Source organism: Thamnophis sirtalis, unplaced genomic scaffold (assembly GCF_051295495.1).
Source record: "Thamnophis sirtalis isolate CommonGarterSnake01/CBP01778 unplaced genomic scaffold, rThaSir2_p1.2 scaffold_4, whole genome shotgun sequence".
Lineage (NCBI taxonomy): Eukaryota > Metazoa > Chordata > Lepidosauria > Squamata > Natricidae > Thamnophis > Thamnophis sirtalis.
Window position 1 is genome coordinate 62,632,603 of NW_028261384.1, and position 22,305 is coordinate 62,654,907.

The 22,305-nt window shown below is 42.3% G+C and overlaps 1 protein-coding gene across 17 annotated transcripts in view; it reads right to left on the reverse strand.

Moving 5' to 3' along the window:
• Nucleotides 1–22,305, reverse strand: part of LRRFIP2 (LRR binding FLII interacting protein 2) — a 194,946-nt gene that overhangs the window by 144,155 nt on the left and 28,486 nt on the right. The window lies entirely within an intron of this gene.

The following is a 22,305-nucleotide window of genomic DNA, read 5'->3' on the forward strand; positions in this document are numbered from 1 at the left end:
CAGATCTCCACGGGGAGTTCGTTCCAGAGGGTCGGAGCAGCCACCAAGAAGGCTCTCCTCCGTGTAGTCGCCAGTCGGCACTGGCTGGCGGATGGAATTCGGAGGAGGCCTACTCTATGCGATCTTATTGGTCTAGTGGAGGTAATTGGCAGTAGGCGGTCTCTCAAGTACCCAGATCCAATACCATGAAGGGCTTTGTAGGTGACAACCAGCACATTGAAGCGCACCCGGAGATCAACAGGCAGCCAGTGAAGCTCGCGGAGGATAGGTGTTACATGGGTGAAACGAGGTGCACCCACGATCGCTCGCGCGGCCGCATTCTGGACCAGCTGAAGTCGCGGAATGCTCTTCAAGGGCAGCAACATGTAGAGCACATTGCAGTACTCCAGCCTAGAGGTCACAAGGGCACGAGTGACTGTTGTGAGAGCCTCCCGGTTCAGGTAGGGGCGCAATTGGTGCACCAGGCGAACCTGGGCAAATGCCCCCCTGGTCACAGCTGACAAATGGTGTTCAAAAGTCAGCTGTGGGTCCAGGAGGACTCTCAAGTTGCGGACCCTGTCTGAGGGGCGTACAATTTGACCCCCCAGCCTGAGAGATGGAACACTTGGCCAATTAGTGGGAGGGAAGCACAACAGCCACTCGGTCTTATCTGGATTGAGTACAAGCTTGTTAACCCCCATCCAGTCTCTAACAGCTTCAAGGCCCTGGCTCATCACGTCCATCGCTTCATTGAGTTGGCACGGGGCGGACAGATACAGCTGTGTATCGTCCGCATATTGGTGGTATTTTATCCTGTGCCGTCGGATGATCTCTCCCAGCGGTTTCATGTAGATATTAAAAAGAAGGGGGGACAGGACCGAACCCTGCGGCACCCCATACGTTAGGGGCCTAGGGGTTGATCTCTGCCCTCCGACTAACACCGACTGTGACCTGTCCGAGAGGTAAGAGGAGAACCACCGTAAGACAGTGCCTCCCACAGTCGTCGCAGAAGGATACCATGGTCGATGGTATCGAAAGACGCCGAGAGGTCAAGGAGTACCAGGATGGAGGCGTGGCCTCCATCCCTGGCTCTCCAGAGATCATCGGTCAATGCGACCAAAGCGGTTTCTGTGCTGTAGCCAGGCCTGAAGCCTGACTGGAATGGATCAAGATAACTGGCTTCCTCCAAGGACCGCTGGAGGTCCTGATTGTGTTTGGGCTGCTACCACCGGTGGAGGAAGAGGGCCACCCAGGGACGATTGAACCCAAGAATTCAGACCCTGCAGCACCTGCAGCAGAGACAAAAACCCCAGGGATCCAACAAGTACCAAAAACCTTGTTGGGGGATGTTTTGTTGAGAAAACCACAGTATGACAGTAAGAAGGGAGAAGTTGTTCACCCCATCATTTCTTCCTCCCATCAAAAGGCAGCCCAAGTCATTAACTGAAGCCAGAATAAGCTGATGACAACTATTAAATTGGTGCTCCCAACAGACCAGTGGCTCAACAATAACCAGGATATCCTAACGATGGAAAATGGATTAGCCTGGAAGGGGTCAAAACTGTACGTCCCCGCAGGGTTGAGGCTGAAAGGTCTACAACAAAGCCATGAGGCGGAACTAGGAGGACACTTTGGATTCCTAAAAACGCTCCACCTCACCAGGCATCAATTTTGGTGGCCAAAGATGAAATCGGAGGTGGAAAATTTTGTAAAAAGCGTTGCTACTTGCGCAACAATGAAACCACTGCCAGAGAAGTCCCCTGGACTACAACAAGTGGCCAGCCCTAATCGACCATGGGAAGAGGTTGCAATGGACTTCATCGTCGAACTCGCAAACAGCAGTGGGAATAAAGTAATCTGGACAGTTATTGATTTGGTTTCCAAGCAGGCACACTTCATTGCTTACTCAGGGTTGCCATATGCAAAGACATTGGTGAAAGTGTTTGTGAAACACATTTATCACCTGTAGGATTGCCCAAGAGGATCGCGGAGTCCAGTTCACAGCCAAGTTCTGGAGAGAGGTCCTGAGATCCATTGGGTCCGCACAAGAACTGAGCTCAGAGGTTCATCCCAGCATGAACTGTGCAGCAGAGAGCGCCAATGCAGTGGTGGAACAATACATCCAGTGTTATGTGGACTATCAGCAAGACAACTGGTCCGACTTCCTACCCTTCGTTGAAATGGCATACAACGATGCGGTCCACAGCAGCACGGGATTAACAGCTTTCCAGATTATCAGTGGTATAGAATTTGTTGCCATGCATGAGTTACCTAGAGAACCTGCCTCCTTCATGTCTCTGAATGAAAATGGATGGACACACTAAAGAAAGGATGGGAAAATACGAAGAAGGCTCTAGCCGATGCGGCAGAAGCCTACAAGAAGCAAACTGCTAAAAACCACTCACTCCAAAACACCTTTCGTGGGGGGGGGGAGACAAAGTTTTTGTGTCTACTAAATACATAGGATTAGCAAAGAATTTGGTCCAAAATTTCAGGTCCATTCCCAATGGTGAAGTTAACCCAGTTACAGTTCGACTCAGTCTACCCAGAGGTCTAGGGAAAATTGGCCCATAATTTCATTGTAGCTTGTTGAAACCAGTAATTGGGTCTAGCATAAGACCATCCACCCAAGCCTCCTGTAGTGGTAGAAGGGTAAACACAATCTGAGGTGGAAAACATCGTACGCTCCAGGCTTAATAGGGGTCGCTTACAGCAGTGATCCCCAACCCCCGGTCCGCGGACCGGTGCCGGGCCGTGGAGTACCTGGCCCCGGGCCGCGCAGCGGCTGGGGGCCATGATTGCTGCAGCGGCCGGGGGCCATAGTTTCTTTCTGTATGCAAATTAGGGCTAACTGGCACAAGGGGTGTTACTGGACCGCTGGTGGCACTCTGACGTCACCAGCGGCCCACCGCCCCCCTGTGTCCAGCGCCGCCCTTCTCATTCCTTTTCAGCACTTCAGCGCTGGCCGATTCCTGAAAAAAACCTAAGAGCGCCTGCGCAGCTACGTAGGGCTAGCGTAGACAGCGCTAGTAGTGTAGCCTTGCGTAGGTGCAGTTTGTGCTACGCTATCTACGCTAACCATACTGAACTGCGCCTGCGCAAGGCTACGCTACTAGCGCTGGTCATCGACGCGCTCAGCGGGCCACGGTAAAATTATCAAAGGCTGACTGGTCCGCGGCGATAAAAAGGTTGGGGACCACTGGCTTACAGTATTTAATCTCGTATTTTTTGCATTGGGACATGCTGCAAGAGGGAAAAGGTCTTCACTCCCTCTTGCAGCATGCCCCGATGTGAAACGCTGAGATTAGCGCACTTGGGACTGCTGCGACGTCCAGGGAGGCTAAACCAAGTCACATGCCTCTCCCAGCCACTTTCGCAGCTTCCCGGAGCACCGAAAACCTTTGTGCTCTTCTCCGCTCTCTCCTCAGTTCCTCGTGACTGCAGTAGATGTCCAGAAGCAGCGGGGGCTGTCGGGGTGGAAACCCAAGCCCCATTAGCCCCAAAAGCCGCTGCTCCAGCAAAGATCTTACTTACCTCCTCGGCAGGCAGCTCTTAGAGCCGTGGTGCAGATGGGCAGGGGGAGCGAGCGGCTACCAGATGGGCGGGGCCCAGGGGTGAGCAAGCGAGGGGGCGGCGCTGGTTCCACCAGTGGAACTGGTTCTAAACGGCACGCTAGATTTGTGGAACCTCTTCTAGCGAACCGGTAAGAACCGGCACAAACCCACCCCTGGGTGCTCAGATATGGCCCACAGAACCCCCCTGGAAACAGCAAAGGACCAGCCCATGGTGCCTCTGCTATCAAAAATGGAGCTTGGGAGGGCCACTCATGGCCTCCCTTTTTGGCCACAGCAGCCACCTTCAGCTCTCTGCAATGTCAGGCCTGCAGTCATATTTTCTGGTAAATCTTAGGCCTGCCAAACTTTCTATTATTCTAGTATGCATTTTCTATTGTGGACAAATGGGAGGAGGATTATAAGGCGTTATGTGATATGTAGCCATAACAAAATTCTTTCAAGAAAGCCAAGGTCATCCTTTGTCTCTGCATCTCTGCACCTAATTGCAACTGGATAGGTGGAAGTTGCCAGCATGGCAGTGGAAGATTGGACCATGTGATGGACTTGTGGGTGCGGGGGCAAGATCTTGAACTTTCAACTGGGTGGGAAAACCGGGAAACCTTCAGATTCGGGTTTTCCCAGATATGCCAACATGGCTCTCTTAATAAATTGGAACTTTGAGCAATACTTTGCCTTGAACTCTGATTTACTTTTGGATGATATTTGGAACCCTGACATGCAATTGTTTTTGCTGGCAGAAGGGCTAGCAAAATAAACTGAAAGCAAAACAAAAGAAATATTTCCCCTTTTACATTGGAACATCCATGAAGGGACAGGAAAGGGAAAAGGGAAAGAGGAAAGACAAAGAAAAAGATGGAAAGATGGGAAAAGAGCAAGGAAGGCAAAAAATGAAAGAGGGAAAGGAAGGAGAATGAAGAGGGAAGGAAAAAGTAGGAAAGAAGGAAGGAAGGTTTAGTATGTTTAGCACTTGGCTATCAGAAGTGCTGCTGCCCTTTCGCCATCCCCTTGTTCCCTCCTCTTGACCTCTCCTGGTGGTCTTCCAGCCTATCACTAAGGATGCTTTGGTTACAAAGCTGTGTCTCCTTGTGTGGAGAGGAAGTGGGCCTCTCTCTGACACACACATTTTGCCCTCCTGCACACACCATGAGCAACTTAGCCAAGGGCAGCAGCTTCCAAGAGGAGGTAAGTGCAGCTGCGCACTTCTCTTGGGGAAGTGAGGCTGGCCTGAACTGTGGGTTCCTTGTGCCATAAGAGTTGGAGGACCTGGCTAGGTGCTTGTTCGCTGCTGCCTAGGACTCTGGACAGCCTGCACCGCCGTCCGGGGGTCCTCCATGTGGCCTAATAGGAACAGTAAGGCTCCTCTGGGGGACAAGGGTTTGGTGCTCTTCCTGGTCTCGCCTTTGTCCACTTGAGACAATGGATCTCCCCAGCTCCGCCCAGGCCACCACAGGTGTCCCCAACATGAGTGATGTCAAATTGGCCATGCCCACCCTGCCCATCCTGAGGTCAAACACAACCCTGATGCAGCCCTCAATGAAATCAAGTTTGACACCTTTAATCTATATCACAGTAAATGAATGCCATAATTAGGTCAAAAGAAGAACAGCAATATGAACATCATTTTAAAACATATTAGCGTCCATTTAAAGTACTATAATTGTTTCTACAAACCATCTGCATGTAATGGGAGAAGGTAAAATGGAAATGCCTGCTGATACCCATGCTGCAAAGCATAAAAGTCCTGGAAAAGAGCCTGAAGTTCTTTACTTGTATGGAAAGAGCTACTTGCAAGTAAGATAAATCTTAAACAGTCAGTCTATGCAAAGCGATTTGAGAGATGAGCTTCACAAAGCAGATTACAGCTGATGAAGCCCCACTTTTCAAAGCACTGAAATAGTGTATTCTTTGCCAGGCTTGTGTGGCTGTTCAAACATTCATACAGGGACATATCCTAAGTGACCACCAATAACTGCATGCATATACAAGCTTTGGAAAGAAATAGTTCTTTAAAGCTTTGAAGAGAAGCACTTCACATATCATCTCTTTTAAAAGGAGGAAAAGTGACTTAATTCTTTTTTTCTAGTTGAGTTTTCTTCATCCAGTTTTGTTTCCTACTTTCTTTTTCTTTCAATGTAGAATATTTTTTCCATTATTCATCTCATTTTTATTTTTTTGATGTTTCTGCTCAAAAGAAACAAATGTATTTGTGAGTCTAGTGTGTTTCTGTGTAAGGCAGAATGCTTGATATTTGCAAATGAAAAGCAATTTTATAAATGGGACATCTTATCCAGTGGTGGGTTGCCAATTTTTTTACTATCATTTCGGGCATGTGCAGAAGCATCCAAGTGGGTGGGTAGAGCCTCCTGCCACAGCTACTACTGTTCAGCCAATCCAGGCCAAACTGGGAGCAGCCCACCTCTGATCTTATCCTATTAACAATTCAATTTGTACTTATTAATTCATGAATATGTATTTATTTTTAGTTCTGGCTCTATCTTCTTTCAGAATGTTGCCTATGGCTGGCAACATTTGCAAACAGCATATATATACAATCTTCTGCATTGTTGTGCTCAATTCTGCTACAGAGGATGATTCAGCATCAGTACAATAATATAGTAATTCACTTTACAATCAATACATATTCTTAGCATTTATTTCAGATATGAATGAGCAGAGGAAAGGCATCTATTCCAATACAATATTTAAAAAATAAAGAGCTAAGCAACTACCATGAAATGAAAGGATTATTTGAAGAATGTTAAAAATTATAAACAAATTCTGCAAATTCTTGCACTTCTGAGTTTAACCATTCAAACACACTGCCTCAATATTCTTTAAGATCAGGAAACTGAAAATCATTATTTGTAAATGAAGATTATATAACCTAATATAAGCTCTAAATAGTTTATAAATTAATAAATCAATTATTTTCATCTGAAAGATCCATTGTGAGAAACCTTTGGACTCCCAACTCATGGGGAAGAAATTATAGCTTTATCTATATAATGGCTGTTTGTTCAAAATCACTAATCTCCGAAAGTTCTTCACCAATTGCTTTGAAATTTTGACACGTTGCATTCGAATATGCAAATGTTTTTATATACGTATATAGATGTCACACCTGTGACAGATAAAAACATGATTTTTTGTAAAAACATGCTCTTTTGAAAACCCGTGCAATCTGGTGGGCATAAAAGCAACACACGCTATACTAAATATTTCATGATTCCATTTCAATGTTTCCAGCACCATCTGGTGGACGTAAAAGCAACACACGCTATACTAAATATTTCATGATTCCATTTCAATGTTTCCGATTGCATTGTTATATTGAATTTTCATAGATTTCAATTTATTTTCATTTTTATTTAATTATTTCGTGTGACATTGCGTTGGAATTTTTTTATTATTATTAATTTTTTTTATTTTGTTACATAAACAACACATGCCCACAACAGTGGGGGGGGGAAATCAAAACACAAAAAAGACAAAAAACAAAAAACAAGGCAGGGAAAAAGAAAAGGAAAAAAAAAGAACACAGGTATATATTATTAAAAAGTATATCAGCTGGTTACAACATGTTTTTGTGCATCTCTTCCATTAATTCATATTAATTCAAATATCTTAACTCAAATGTTTACCATATTGACATCATCATACCTCCACTTTTAGTTGACTACAGTTGTTTAAACATCTTTCATCCTTAACTATGCCAAAGATTTAATCCATAACCACATGCTAGCATTTCATTTATTTGTTTATAAAATCCTCCATTAACATCAAATCCTCATATCCTGTTTTAGCTAAACATCCATAATATTTAATACCAAAAATTCCATCCTCCATGTATATAGCTTATTATCATTCTCCTTTCTTTATGTAATTATATCGTATATCATAACATTTTCCCCATATTAGTTAACATTTAACTGTATATAGTTTTATTTTATTTTTAATAATGATAATTATTGTGATTAATAACCTTTGTATATGGTCCAAAAATATTTCTAACCTTCTCTTCTCATATCCAATTATTATTTATCATATCAACTCCACATTATATACATTACTATCATTATCAATTATTATTCAACTATGTCTATTACAAATAAAATTAATTAGGTTTAGCTAATTTTGAATTGTATTCTTCCATTTATCAGCCTGTGTCTCTCCAATAACAAAACCTCCTTAATCCTGTTGCCATTCGTGGATCAAGTTCTCCAAACGTCTTTATGAGCAAGTCCAAACAAGAAGATCTTTGCACCTTTTTGCTTAAGGTGCCTCTCATATAATGTCGTTGTCCTACGCTTATTCCACTTTTCAGCTTGTCTTTAATTCTCAGTGGTGGTATCAAAAGTTTTACAAATGATATTTCATAACGTATAAATTCTTTAATGCTTCTCATTCCTCCTACGCTCTGTCTTTCGAAGTAAATCTTCTACGTAGCTGCCCCCCCTTCAAACGTTCCATCTTTTTCTCCCTCAGAGGTAAACCAGATGCCCGGAATGTCAGCAAATGGAGAATCTTCATCTCTGACATCCTTCGTTTGTATTTCAGGAACATTCAAACATTCAACATTCTCACTTTTTTCTTCATATTTTGATGTTAAAAACAGCAAATAATCCAGCTTTCTTTCAAATCTGTCGTACGTGTCAGATAGCTTTTGTAGTGCAGAAAAAATCATTTGAAATGAATCATTTGAAATTTGAACAGACACCATCTTTATACGCAGTTAGTATTTTCTCTTTAGAGGCTTTAGTGTATTTGCAAGTAAAAACAAGCTGGGAGCTGTACAATCTTATCTGATCTTACACCAACCCAGCCAAGCAATAAAAGTGTCAAGTTGTAGGGAGCCAAATTATAGTAAATTGGTTTACAGCCCACTTACAGAGAGTCAGAGGAGATGTTGGAGTAATCTTTCCTTTGTCCATGTAAGTAGCATTTAAAACATTTAAAAAATAGGGTAACCACCATCCATAAACCCATAAAGAGATCCAATTCGCCACTAGATTTTTCTGTTCTTTGGTTTCAATTAGCTTAAATTTTTATGCGGACCGTGTCTCTCTGAATAATAAAATCACCTTACCAGCTGGAAACACTCACGCCATTCTTAGGGGCAACCTGCAGTTTCGGTTAGCTTACGGCTAATCCAGAAGTCACTGGCAAAGGAGGTTAAATTCCAAGCCCCCAGGGACTTTGCGAACGTCTCTGGGGTCAATGGATCTCCTCCAACCTTTCACTGTCTCTCCGGGACAGCTTGGGTTCAAAAATGAACCGTCCAATTCCTTTGGAATAGAGGAATTTCAGGAATAGCCTGAAAATCCGTCTTTTCACTGCTAAGCCCCGCCTTCTTCTCCACATTGCATTGGAATTGAGCTGTGTCGTTTACCATAGCGTTCATTTAGTGAGTATAGTGTATTCAGAACAGTTCGGCTTCCCTCCAGCTTTGTCCCGACGGTCCCTTTATATGTGTGGCTGGCTGCGACACCCTGGCATATCATTCAGAATCTCATGAATTTCCATCTGCTAAATGTCTATGCCAAAATAGAATATATCAAATGTCTACAACATATTAAAGTGCTCACTTGAAATTTATTTATAAATAAAAAGAGTGTATCATTTTTTCCTAAAGCACAAATCATTTTTAAAAACCACAACTGATATAAACAGTTATTTACATGCTTTTAAGGGAGTTGGGAACGACTAGCACATTGTGCAAGAGGAACTGTCAGGCATGCCTCCTTCAATATCCAAGAAAAAAAAACCTCAACTCCATTTTAATAGAGATAACGTACTTTTACTAGATATGAAATGAAAGCAACAAAAAGGAAAGCAGGATCTGAGCCAGAAAGGCGAGAACATATACATATCAAACGTTTACCCAGCACCCTCCCCCACTTTCTCCAACTCAGTGTCTAATCTGCAACTCCCTAGGTGTCATGTGGGGTGCATCTTCAAACAGTTTCATCAAGTTGGTATGCGAAATGGTTGGCCTTGAGCAAGTCCAAACATCAGCTACCAGCATGCGCAGAAGATGGTGAGAACAAGACTCTTCCAGTACAATATAATTCCCTTACCCAATACCATACCCCTCGTTACTATGGCAGCCGATAGCAAGCCAGAGTAGCAAAGCAGCCATAAGAGAGCAAGCAAAACAGAGGCTGACAGGAAGCTTTACCTTCACCTTTTTACATGCTTTTATGTGTACAAATTGTTACCATATAGGCTTGTGTTACCTAAGTTTTGTTTTAGTTTCTAGAACCTAGTTTAGGTTCTAGTCTCTGGTCCAACACTTTAATCATTACACTAAAATGCCTTGTACTTGCATGTAATTTTGCCTTTCAATTACTACTGCTTACAGTATCCAACTGAGAAGAATCAATCATTAGATCTCCCATTTCCACCCCTCCCATCAAAAAAACAGTAAGATCTGGACCTTGACGCTGATGCTTAAGAGTAAAGGTGAAAAAATTCAGGATGCCAGAATCATTCCTGTAGAATCCCAGAGTTTATAAAGTCAAAATTTCACTTGTTTTTTTTTTCATTCTGAAGGGGGCTATGGAGAAAAATTAGTTCTTAAAGCTGCACAAAGTCATACAACATTCATCTCGCTTATTATGTCTTCTAAGACTTGACCCTGGTCCCATTTTAGAGTATGTATGCCCTCAAAACCTGTTGTGAGCCTTAAGGTTGTGAAAGAACCATATTTATAATTAGAATATTTTTTTAAAAAGCATGCATTTATTCTCGTCAGCCACTGCTTTGCTGCTGCTTCGGCTGCCATTGAAACGGGGAGGGGGGGGCATGGTATTTGGGAGGGGAACATTATGTGCTGGAGGAATATTCTAGACGCTGTCCTGACCATCTCATTGCGCATGTGGTGGAAGGGAGTTTCCCGCCAAGGTCAACTGTCCAGCATTCCACCCTGATGATGTTTTTTGAAGATATCTCCCACCTGACAGTTGGGTGAATTATAATTGAACTATGGACTGGGGTGCCAAGGGGAGGGGATTGACCTATACATGATATTCTTTCCTTTCGCGGCTAATTAACCAGATTCAGCTTAGCTTAGCTTGTTCGCACTGTTCTGAAGAAGCTCCGAGCGGCAGACCTGTATGCCAAATTGTCCAAGTGCGAATTTCATCAGGAAAAAGTTGATTACCTGGGCTATCGAATCTCCCACAAGGGGATAGAAATGGACCCCACTAAGGTCAAGGCTGTCACCGAATGGGAGGCCCCATGTACACGTAAGCAATTACAGAGATTTTTGGGATTTGCTTCTATCATCAGTTTATTCCCTCCTTCGCTAAGATAGCTCTACCTATAACTAACCTTCTTAAATCAAAAGGAGGAGCTAAGCCTAAACCTACCAAACCGCTGGACTGGACTGTCAAGCTGCTTTCGAGAAGTTGAAACGCCTCTTTGCAAAGGAACCAGTCCTAAAGCACCCAGACATGGACGCGCCTTTTGTGGTCCAGGCTGACGCCAGTGATGTGGCAGTGGGAGCTGTACTACTTCAAGCAAATAGCCAAGGTAAATTGCAACCCTGCGCTTACACCTCTCGCAAACTGACCGACACAGAAAGACGTTGGGCTATACGGGAGGAGAAGGCTTTTGCTGTTCGTTGGGCTTTATCAATCTGGCGCCATTTTCTGGAGGGCGCTAAGCACCCTTTCGAGGTGTGGACTGACCATAAAAATCTGAAGACATTGAGAACCCCCAGAAAACTTTCTTCAAAACACATGCGTTGGGCTCAGCATTTCAATAGATTCAATTTTACTTTGAAATACATTCCGGGAGGGAAAATTTTTATGGCTGATGCTTTGTCCAGACTTCCTCAGTACAAATGTTCCAAGCTCAGTGTTGTCCAGCCTGTCATTCCCACAAAAAGCCTGGCTGCTCCTGTTGTCACTAGAAGTCAAACAACATCTAAATTGGAGGTCACTGACGACTTTCTCTCTAACCTAAAAAAGGCCCTTACTGGGGATGACTGGTTCCAGCAACACATGGATGAATGCACTATAAAAGATGGATTGGCTTGGATTGGAGCAAAGTTATACATCCCTGTTTCCATTAGGACCATTGTACTCCAATGGACTCATGACTCCCGGATGGCTGGACACTTTGGGTTCGTCAAGACCCTGCACCTCGTTAAGAGGCAATTTTGGTGGCCCTCACTGAAAAAAGACATTGAGGCTTATGTAGCTAGTTGTCCCATTTGTGCCGCAGCTAAACACCTTCCAGGTAAGCCCCAGGGGTTGCTCCAGGTGGTGGCTCACCCAGAGGCCCCGTGGAAGGAGATCTCCATGGATTTCATTGTTGACCTTCCAGAAAGTCAAGGAAACACAGTAATCTGGGTTGTTACTGACTTATTCTCCAAGCAAGTTCATTTCATTCCTTGCTCCAAGATCCCTTCCGCTAAATCTCTCGCTAAGATGTTCATTTCACATACATATCGCTTACATGGGGTACCCGACCGCATCATTTCGGATAGGGATAGTTCACCTCCCTATTCTGGAAAGAGTTTCTGAAGCAGATTGGCTCTGCCCAGGGGTTAAGCTCCTCCCACCACCCTCAAACTAATGGGGCCTGTTGGAAGAAGGCGGGGCTTAGCAGTGAGAAGACGGAGTTTCAGGCTATTCCTGAAATTCCTCTATTCCGAAGGATTTTTGGACGGGTTGTTGGACCCTAGCTGTCCCGTAGAAGACAGTGAAAGGTGAGGGGAGATCCAGTGACCTCAGAGACGATCGCAAAGTCTCTGGGGGGCGTGGAATTAACCCCTCCTGCCAACTCCTTTTTGGATTAGCTGTATGCTAACCGAAACTGCAGGTTGCCCCTAAGAATGGTATGAATGGATTCAACTGGTAAGCTGATTTTATTACTCAAAGAGAGACGGTCCGCACTAAAATTTAAGCTAATTGGAACCAAAGAACAGAAGAATCTAGCGGCGAATGGTTGTTTTTTTTTAATGGATTTATGGCTGGTGGTTACTCTATTTCTTAAACGCTTTAAGGAATTCTTCAACATTTCCCCCTGACTCTTTCTAAGTGGGTTGTAAAACTAACGATCTGACACTTTTATTGCTTGGCTGTGTTGGTCTAAGATCAGATAAGATCGCATAGCTCCCAGCGTGTTTTTACTTGCAAATATCTTAGAGTCTTTAACTACGACACAACATGGCGTCGAATTATATTTCCAAGGGCTCGCTTCATACACTTTTTTCTGCATTTCGAAAACTGTTTGATTCTTATCAAAGATTTGAAAAAAAATTGGATTATTTGACATTAAAACTTGAAGGAAAAGGTGAGAATGCTGAATGTTTGAATGTTCCTGAAATACAAATGAAAAATGTGAGAGACGTCTGTTCTATCTCGGAGGAAGGAAGAAATGCTATGCTGGAAAGGGGGGGAGCTAAAGAAACTACACTTTATGAAACATCATTGGCAGATTCCATAATTCCACCTTCGAGAATTAAAGTCAATTTGAAAAGTTTAACAAGCTTGGGACAACATTACTATTTCATCAGAGACATTCTGAGCAAAAAGGTGCGAAGATATCCCTGTTTGGACTTGCTTATAAAAACATTTGGTAAATCTATCCAACGAATGGCAATAGGACTGAGAAGGTTTTGTTATTGGAGAGACATAGGCTGACAGATGGAAGAATAGAACTTAAAATTAGCTAAATCTAATTACTCTTATTTGTAATAGATATAGCTGAATAATAACTGATATTGATAGTAATGTATATAATGTGGAGTTGATATGATAAATAATAATTGGTTATGAGAAAGGAAGGTTAGAAATACTTTTGGACTATATATAAAGGTTATTAATTACAATAATTACCACTATTAAAAAATAAAATAAAATATATACAGTTAAATATTAATTAATATGGGGAAAATGTTATGATATATGATATAACTACATAAAGAAGGGAGAATGATAATAGACTATACTGCATGGAAGATGGACTTTTTGGTATTAAATATTATGGATGCTCAGCTAAAATAGGATATGAGGATTTGATGTTAATAGAGGATTTTACAAACAAGTAAATGAAATGTCAGCATGTGGTTATGGACTAAATCTTTGGCATAGTTAAGGTTGAAGGATGTTTGAATAACTGTAGTTAACTAAAAGTGGAGGTATAATGATGGCAATATGGTAAACATTTGAGTTAAGATTTTTGAATTAATATGAATTAATGGAAGAGATGCACCAAAACATGTTGTAACCAGCTGATATACATTTTTTATATAATATATACCTGTGTAGTTGTTGTTTTTTTGTTTGTTCGTTTTTTTTCCCTGCCTTGTCTTTTGTTCTTTTTGTCTTTTTTGTTTTTTCTTTTTGTTGGTTTTTTTTTTTTATCTTTTCTTTTCCCACTGGTGTGGGCATGTATTGTTTAAGAATATTATTATTAATAATATTTTAAAATAATAATTACAGTCAAATGAAAATGGATATATGACGATGGTGATATGTATGAATATCTGAGTTAAAACACTTGAGTTAACATGAGTTATGTTTGTTGACTGTGGAGGAGATGTACAAAAGTTTATTTATGACCGACTGATACACTTTCTATAGCATGTAAAGAAGGATGTTGTACTTGTTTTAAATTAAAAAAAAATTTAAAATTTAATTAAAAAAAAAAACTAATGGGGCCTGCGAAAGGACTAATTCTGTGCTGGAGCAATATTTATGTTGTTTCATCAACTACCAACAAGATGATTGGGTGGAATTGTTGCCTCATGCTGAGGTAGCTTATAACAATTCTGTGCACAGCAGCACTGGCTTTACCCCTTTTCGTGTGGTGTACGGCCAGGATTTTGTGCCCATTCCAGAGGTTCCTCGCGAGCAGCCGCAAGTCTCTTAGCTGTCCCAGTGGAGTGATCACCTTCGAGACGTATGGCCTTTGGCACTCTGGACTCTGGATGCTGCACACCGCGCTCATAAGAAACAGGCTGATAAGAAACGGACTAAACCCCATGACTATAAGGTTGGTGATCAAGTTTATTTATCCACTAGATTTTTTTCAAGCGACTCAGAAGTCGAAGAAGTTGGGTCCCAAATATGTTGGCCTGTTTCCAATTATCAAGATCATCAACCCTGTCTCTGTCCGTCTCCAGTTACCTAAGCACCTCAACCAAGTTTACCCTGTTTTTCATGTTAATTTCCTGAAGCCTCAGCTCACTTCTTCTTTGAGAGCACCTCTTCCTCCTCTACCTGCCCCGCTTTTGGTAGAAGGTAAGCAGCATTTTGGGATCCGTGAGATTTTGGACTCTCACAAGCGGCGGAACCGTGTCCAGTACCTGGTGGCTTGGAAGCATTTTCCCCCGTCTCACGCTGAATGGGTTGACAAGTCCCATGTTCGGGCTCCTCGTCTGCTCCGCAAGTTCTACTCTGCCTATCCTGACAAGCCCTGATTCTTGGATGGTCTGCTATTTTTTTTTCTCCCTTCCCCTTTCTCTCTTTTGTGTCTTGTTGTCTGTCTGTTTGTATGTGTTCTTTTCGTTTCTCCAGGTCTGACCACCCTTTTCTGGAGGAGGGCCAGATGTCAGCCACTGTTTTGCTGTTGCTTCGGCTGCCATTGAAACGGGGAGGGGGGACATGATATTTGGGAGGGGAATCATTATGTGCTGGAGGAATATTCTAGATGCTGTCCTGACCATCTCATTGCACATGTGGAGGAAAGGAGTTTCCCGCCAAGGTTAACTGTCCAGCATTCCACCTTGATGATGGTTTTTGAAGATATCTCCCACCTGACAGTTGGGTGAATTATAATTGGACTATGGACTGGGGTGCCAAGAGGAGAGGATTGACCTATACATGATATTCTTTCCTTTCGCGGCTAATTAACCAGATTCAGCTTAGCTTTTCTACTATTTGTTTGTAATTAGTAAAAGTACACTTAATTTCTAACAAATGGAGTTGAGTGGTTTCTTTCCTGATTATTAAATGAAGCAGCATCTGACACTTCTTTTCCATTTTCATTGCAAATATTGTATTTCTAAACATAATCTAAATTACTGATTTATGACCTTTAAATGCTTAAATGATCTGCGAACAAGATCCTTTACAGATTATCAATATAACCAAATACTACTATACTGGATCCCCTAAAGCCATGATGGCGAACCAATGGCACGCCTGCCACAGGTGGCCATATTTGGCGGTATGTGCACCGGCCAGCAGGATGGCCGGGGGGGGCATTTTTCACCCTCCTCAGACTCCGGAGCCTTTTCTGAAGCCTGGGGAGGATGAAAACGGCTCCCCCAGGCCCGCGGAGGCCCTCCAGAACATGGAAATTGATAGTTTTCGAACTTCTGGTTAGCCTGTTGGGACTGTTTTTCACCCTCCCCAGCCTCCAGAGGCTTTCCTGAAGCCTGGAGAGGGCAAAAAATCACCCCAATGGGCCAACTGGAAGTTCAGAAATGATCTATTTCCAGCTTCTGGAGGGCCTCCAGGGGATGGGAGAGGCCTTTTTTGCCCTCCCCAGGCTTCAGGAAAGCTTCCAGAGCCTGAGGAGGGGTAACACACACATGTGCAGGTGGTCAAGGAGATTGAGCATGCACTTTCGCCATGCCATGAGAAAATGGTTCGCCGTGACTGCCCTAAAGTGAACAATTTGCCTTACTTCCCATTGAAAGGACATATTGACACGAATCAATCCAACCTTTGCTATTTACTTCTGTTAAAAATTGCTTGTGCTACTTTGCTATGGTTAGGAATTATTTGTTGGGAATTAATTCTGTAAACCTTGCTAAGAATTTTATCTTTTCTGTTATATAGGTTTAATTAAGCATTGCAAACCTCCAAAATTTCCAGAAGGAAAAGAAAATCAAAATTGTATTCAGAGCAAGAGGAAAATATATCTGCGTAGCTTTTATATGTAGATCAGTGATGAGATTCATTTTTTTTTTACTACCGGTTCTATGAATGTGGCTTGGAGGTCATGTGACTGAGCAGATGTGGCTTAGTGGCCATGTGACTGGGCGGTCATGTGATTGGGTGTGTGTGACCAATTTGACATCACTCCCATCAAGGGGCACTTTGCCTGGCCTCAATGACATGCAATTTCCCTGTCTATTTATTTACTACTACTGAACATCCAAAATATACTCTTTAATCCTATGTATTTATGCATATGTGTACATACATATTACATAGTATAAAATGTATATAGGTACACAAAAAGATACATTATGTACTATATATACTGTATGTGTATGTACACACACACACACACACACACACACACACACACAGCTCTTCTAAAACAATTCAACCTTACTTACTGCATTTAGAAAAACACACCAAGTCCACTTTCTGCCACGCATTTAACTATAATTTCTGTACATTAGAACATTACACGTGCCTTCAGATGTTTTTCCCTAGCCTGCACATGACTGTTAGAGCCAGGAGATGTCATGAATTGAATAAATATGGTGAAACTCACTTAACAATACTCTTGCTTAACAACCATAATTTTGGGCTCAATTGTGGTCATAAGTCAAGGACTATCTCTGCCTTCCTCTGCATTGCAGCCTTGTTCTACTAAACTCCTTCTCCTTTCTGGCAATTTTCCTCCATATTAGAGCACCAAAATCATCCAGACAATATAAGGTTTCCTGCTGCAGTAGGAGGTTGGACTAGATGGCCTCCAAGATCCCTATTAACCTTGCTATTCTATGATTCTGTTAGGATCTCCTGCTGGAGCCGGGGGTTGGACTAGATTACCTCCAAGATCCTTTCCAGCCCTAGACTGTTGTGCTGTTTCAAAGCGTCTTCTGAAGCCACATCTAGTGCCAGGGTTTGTGGTCCTTTCTTCCTCTTTTTTCTCTCTCTCCCTCCCTCCCTTCATGTATCTATCTATCTAAGTTCTGGAGAGCTTGCTTCGGACCTAATGAGGAAATTGCAGATTCCTCATGGTCAGCAAAGTGCCTCCATGGGGTCCCCCAACAGGAGTTGCCGGCTGGATTTCATAGGGCTCAGCAGTCTTGCTATTTTCCACCCATTCTTGGTGTGATGTCAACCGGAAGTCCTAAAAATTATGCTCCATTTCAGGCACACATAATATATTAAACCTCATTTCCACAGATTCTTCTGGTTGCAGACGGGCTATGTATTTTTTTTTTGATAATTGCACAATATTGCATACAGACACACTCATATACACACTTCTTAAATTCAGCCAGATTTCATTTGCAGTCTTTAAATCAGCACATTGATAAATTGTTCATTTTCTAAACTCAAGATTATAGAGGCCAGTGGTTCTCAACCTTCCCAATGCTGCAACCCTTTAATACAGTTCCTCATGTTGTGGTGACCCCCAACCATAAAATTATTTTCGTTGCTACTTCATAACTGTAATTTTGCTACTGTTATGAATCATAATGTAAATATCTGACATGCAGGATGTATTTTTATTATTACAAATTGAACATATTTAAAGCATAGTGATTAATCACAAAAAAGAATGTGTAATTATATATTGTGAAATGGTTTGCTAATTAAAATAATATATATAATATAATATAATATAATATAACCTCTAACCTTGTTCAGTTGGTAACAAAATAAAAATAAAATGAAGAAGATAGACAGTAAAAAAAATGGGTCAAAGAGAAGTACTAGGTTGGATATCCACTCCTATTTTTCATCTTGTCCTACTGGTTCTTTATGATTTATCAATTATTGTTTGTAACTAATGATTGTAATTGTTATTATGATCTATGACCTATTACTTGCTGTTTATATGTGCACTGTGATTTGGTGCACTGGAGACAAATTCCTTCTGTGTCTTATCACACCTCACCAATAAACATTTCTATTTCATTCTATTGCTATTTCATTCTCTTCTATTCTCTTCTATTCTATTCCATCCTATTCCTATTTCATTCCTATTCCCATTCCATTTTCCTATTCCCATTCTCATTCCATTCCATTTTCCTATTCCATTCCATTCTCTTCTAAGCATGGAAGCTTAAAACTTAAAATTAAAAAGATTTAGTGCTTTATTTTTTTTCAAGGTGGCTGCTGAAGATGAAGCTACCTTTTTCCCCTCTGCCCCTAAACTTCTGGAATCCTCTCGCTCCCAAGTTTTCCAACCACTCATCAAAAAACAACAAAAGACTTTCCAACTTACTGTTTCTTTATACAAAAGGGAATCAAAGTACGTTCACAACAATTTTTACCATCAACATATTCACATTTGCACTGCAATCAAACTTCTTGTGTAAACCAATTTCACACACAAAAAAAATCCCATTTCATGCTTTCTCCATGCAAACCAATCATTACAATTATTTCAGGGAGCTTTTTCACAAGCCAATGAATTCCATGTTCTAAATACTTTTTGTGTATCATTAGTGTCTCATTCTCCTTCCAGGTTAGGAAATGATTACACACGCACACACATACACACATACAATTAAAAAACATTTCCAGATTCTTCCTCAACTGTTGCCAACTGATCTGGATATATCAAATGTTTGGAAGGGATTTTGTTTATGTTATTCTATAAAAACAATAAAGAGTAATTTTAAATAAATACAAAATTAACAACATAAAAAATAAATACATCTAATTATATTGTATACTCAGGACTTATAAAACCAATAGTATGATGGAATAAAATACACATAAAAGTCCTGAAAAATGAAAGGAGAGAAATGCCAAAGGAACCTTGGAGGTTAACTATATTTCAAATGAAGGAAGGAGAATCGAAGAAGGGTTGTCTGCTTGTCTTGAACTTGCCACCTCATGAAATGGGCATGGGATTCCTTAACAGACCAACTTAAATGACCTTACCAGATGTCTAGAGAAAATTGTATCAAAATGTAGATATACCCTGCTCTAATCTGTCAAGTTTGTTACCCTTAGGGCCTTTGAGCCCAATATAAACTCACAAACATGTTAAATAGATGGCAGACATTAGAAGTTAACATCCTGCTTGAACTTGAAAAATAGAACATACTCTTTTGTCATTGCTTTATTAGAGGCAGAGAACTTGGCATTACTTGATTTGATATAGTAAGAAAAAGAATCAGAGACTGGAATTAGGTATAAAGTAATGAGCATCCCCGGGAGCTGAGCGGGTGGAGTTGTGACTTTGGGGGAAGCTGCGCCCCCCATCCTCCACCCGATGCCTCCTCCCCTTCTTGCCAGACTTTTGGAGCTTCCCACCAACCCGCTTCCCCCACCTTGGCCGCCCAAGGTCGGCAGAATATGCCTCAGAGTGTTTCACTTCACTGTGATCCAAGGGATGTTCTTGCCTTGGTAGGACATCTTCCCCTCGTGGCAATGCCTGCAGTGCAGGATGGAGAGCAGCGGAGGCCTTTCTGGACTCATCTGAAGAAGTCCATCCCCCACAGCTTCCTTCTCTTTGAAAAGCAGTTTGCAAAGTTCCCGTTTTGCAAGGCGCTTGTCAAAAAGAAGTGCAGAATTCTTCCAACAGCTGAGTTCTCTGCTCCGGCAAAGGAAGTAGGTGGGTGGGGCAAGCATGGTGCAGACAGACGGGACAAGAGAGAGAGTGAGCAGTGACCGGGCGGGTGGGGGGGAGCAAGGAGGACAGGCCAGGGAAGGGACCATTCTGGTATGGGGCCTCCGGAGGCCCCGGTACGGATGCCGGATTTCCACCATTGGTCCACGCATACCGGACCAGACTGCGGGAAACCCACCTCTGTCCCTAATCTTCCACTTGGTGGAGCCCCACCTCAGTGGCAGTGAATGCAGCCTCTGGGGCAAAATGCCCAGATGAGGCCGTTGACTCCCTTTCAGCTGGTAAGGTACAGGCAAAGGGCTCAAGGTCTTCCACAATAGAGGGGGCTGGGGAGCCAGGGAACCCTGTTGAATTATCTGGGGATAAGTCCTGTTGCTCCTCCTCTATAATGGAGGGGGGATCCAAATGAGTGAAGGCCTGAAATTCTATATCCCCAGTCAGACTGGCCCGCTGGTCCTGTGCCCTGGTCTGCCTTTGGACCTTAGCAAATCTCTAATGCTCTCTGGCATCTATCAGCCTCCCTATCAGGACCCTTGGAAACCTTTCTGCTGGAGGAACATTGGGATTTCTTCCCCCTCAAGGCCTGTCTTGTAGTTGCATCAGTTCTCTTAGGACAGAGCCTATTTTGCAGGCTGGCGGATGGTCTGGCCTGTTCAATATCCTCAACTAAACCTCACTCCGCCATCTTGATAATCAAGTCCAAGGAAATGTAGCTGTCACTGACTGAACTACAGAAGGTGAAGCAGTCACAAGTGGAGAGAGAGAGACCCTGGAGATGATAATGATGATTCCACTAACCAGCGGTTGCATATGTGGAAGCTGGAGGTGGCATGACCTAACACGGCTCCACTGCGCCCACAATGGTGTGAGGGCTTGACTGCAGCTAGAAATGACATAAACTGGAAATGGTTCTATGGCGCCGATGGAGATCTCCTAATGCAGAGTATGACCAGTGCAGGCCACTCCAAGGCTGCTATATAAAAAAACAGGGTGGTTGAGACCCTGCTGGCAATCCGGACAAGGACAAGGCACTCCTGGTGGCAACCTGCACGGAGACAGGTGAGGAATGTGTAGGTGGAAATGCGTGCAAAAGCAGCAGCTTTTAAAATGGCCACCATGAGTGTTGGGGGGAATACGGGAGCTCCATGAGGCTGTTGAAGGCAAAAAAATTACTTCAGGCTGCTCATGTAACTGAAGGAAGCCTGGCTGAAGGAATCTCACGCCCTATGTCCGCCAGACTCAGCTGGTCAGACACCCGCCCCGGCAGAGATGCTCCACCTGGGCTGTGTGCGGCGCAGAAGCAGCTTACCCCAGACAGCTTACCCCTGCTCCAATAGCCAGGATGGGAAAAATCAACAATTTTCAAGGTAAAAAGGAAGAATAAATAAAAATAAAATAAAATAATTAAAGTAAATGGTTGGAGAGTCCAAGCATATCTGCTCAAAGACTGCTGGAACTCCCTTGGCTACGTCCTTACCATCTAGACTGAGTTGAAAAACTGAACTCAGTACGGAGGAGGAGGTGTGGTCAAAGAAATTAATCTCAGTCCTTGGGCAGATAGACAGAAGTTAATCCATGCTTGGACTCTCAGGAGAAACAGGTAATAGAGGAAAATCCCTGTTCTTTTAAAAAATCCTGATTGAGACTGCAATTAGAAGTTTAAGACAACAAAAGGATAACTTTCCATTAAGTTAGACTGAGAATATACCCTAGTGAAATATTTAAACAATTTATAAAGAGATAGGTAACATGTATTAAGTTGAACTGACAAGACTGGACCTCAATAAAATTCTTTTACTTGTTATATTGCAATCCTAAGTGTATTTAAAATAAATTTTCACTGGATTGGATCCAAATTGGGCAGAGGATTTATAATTTTTTAAAATATATTTTTATTGTTTTTACATTTAAAACAGTGCAGTAATGCAAAGTCTAAGTGACTATACAATCACATTATATACAAATAGTCTCATCCATTAACTATTAGCCTACTTAATACATTATCTATCCTATCCAATCACATTATTTACAGTTTGTTCCAGTCTTGTCACCTTGTCTTATACCAATAATACAGGTAAAAATTATGTCAGAGTGGCCGCAGTATAACAAAGTTCCCAATCCAGTATGCCAAGTCCTCCTTTTTCCTCAGTATCTTGCATAGCTTTGAGTTTTATTCTTGACTTTTTCCCTGCCATATAAATTTAGAAACCAATTGATTCAAAAAAATTAAAAAAAACCT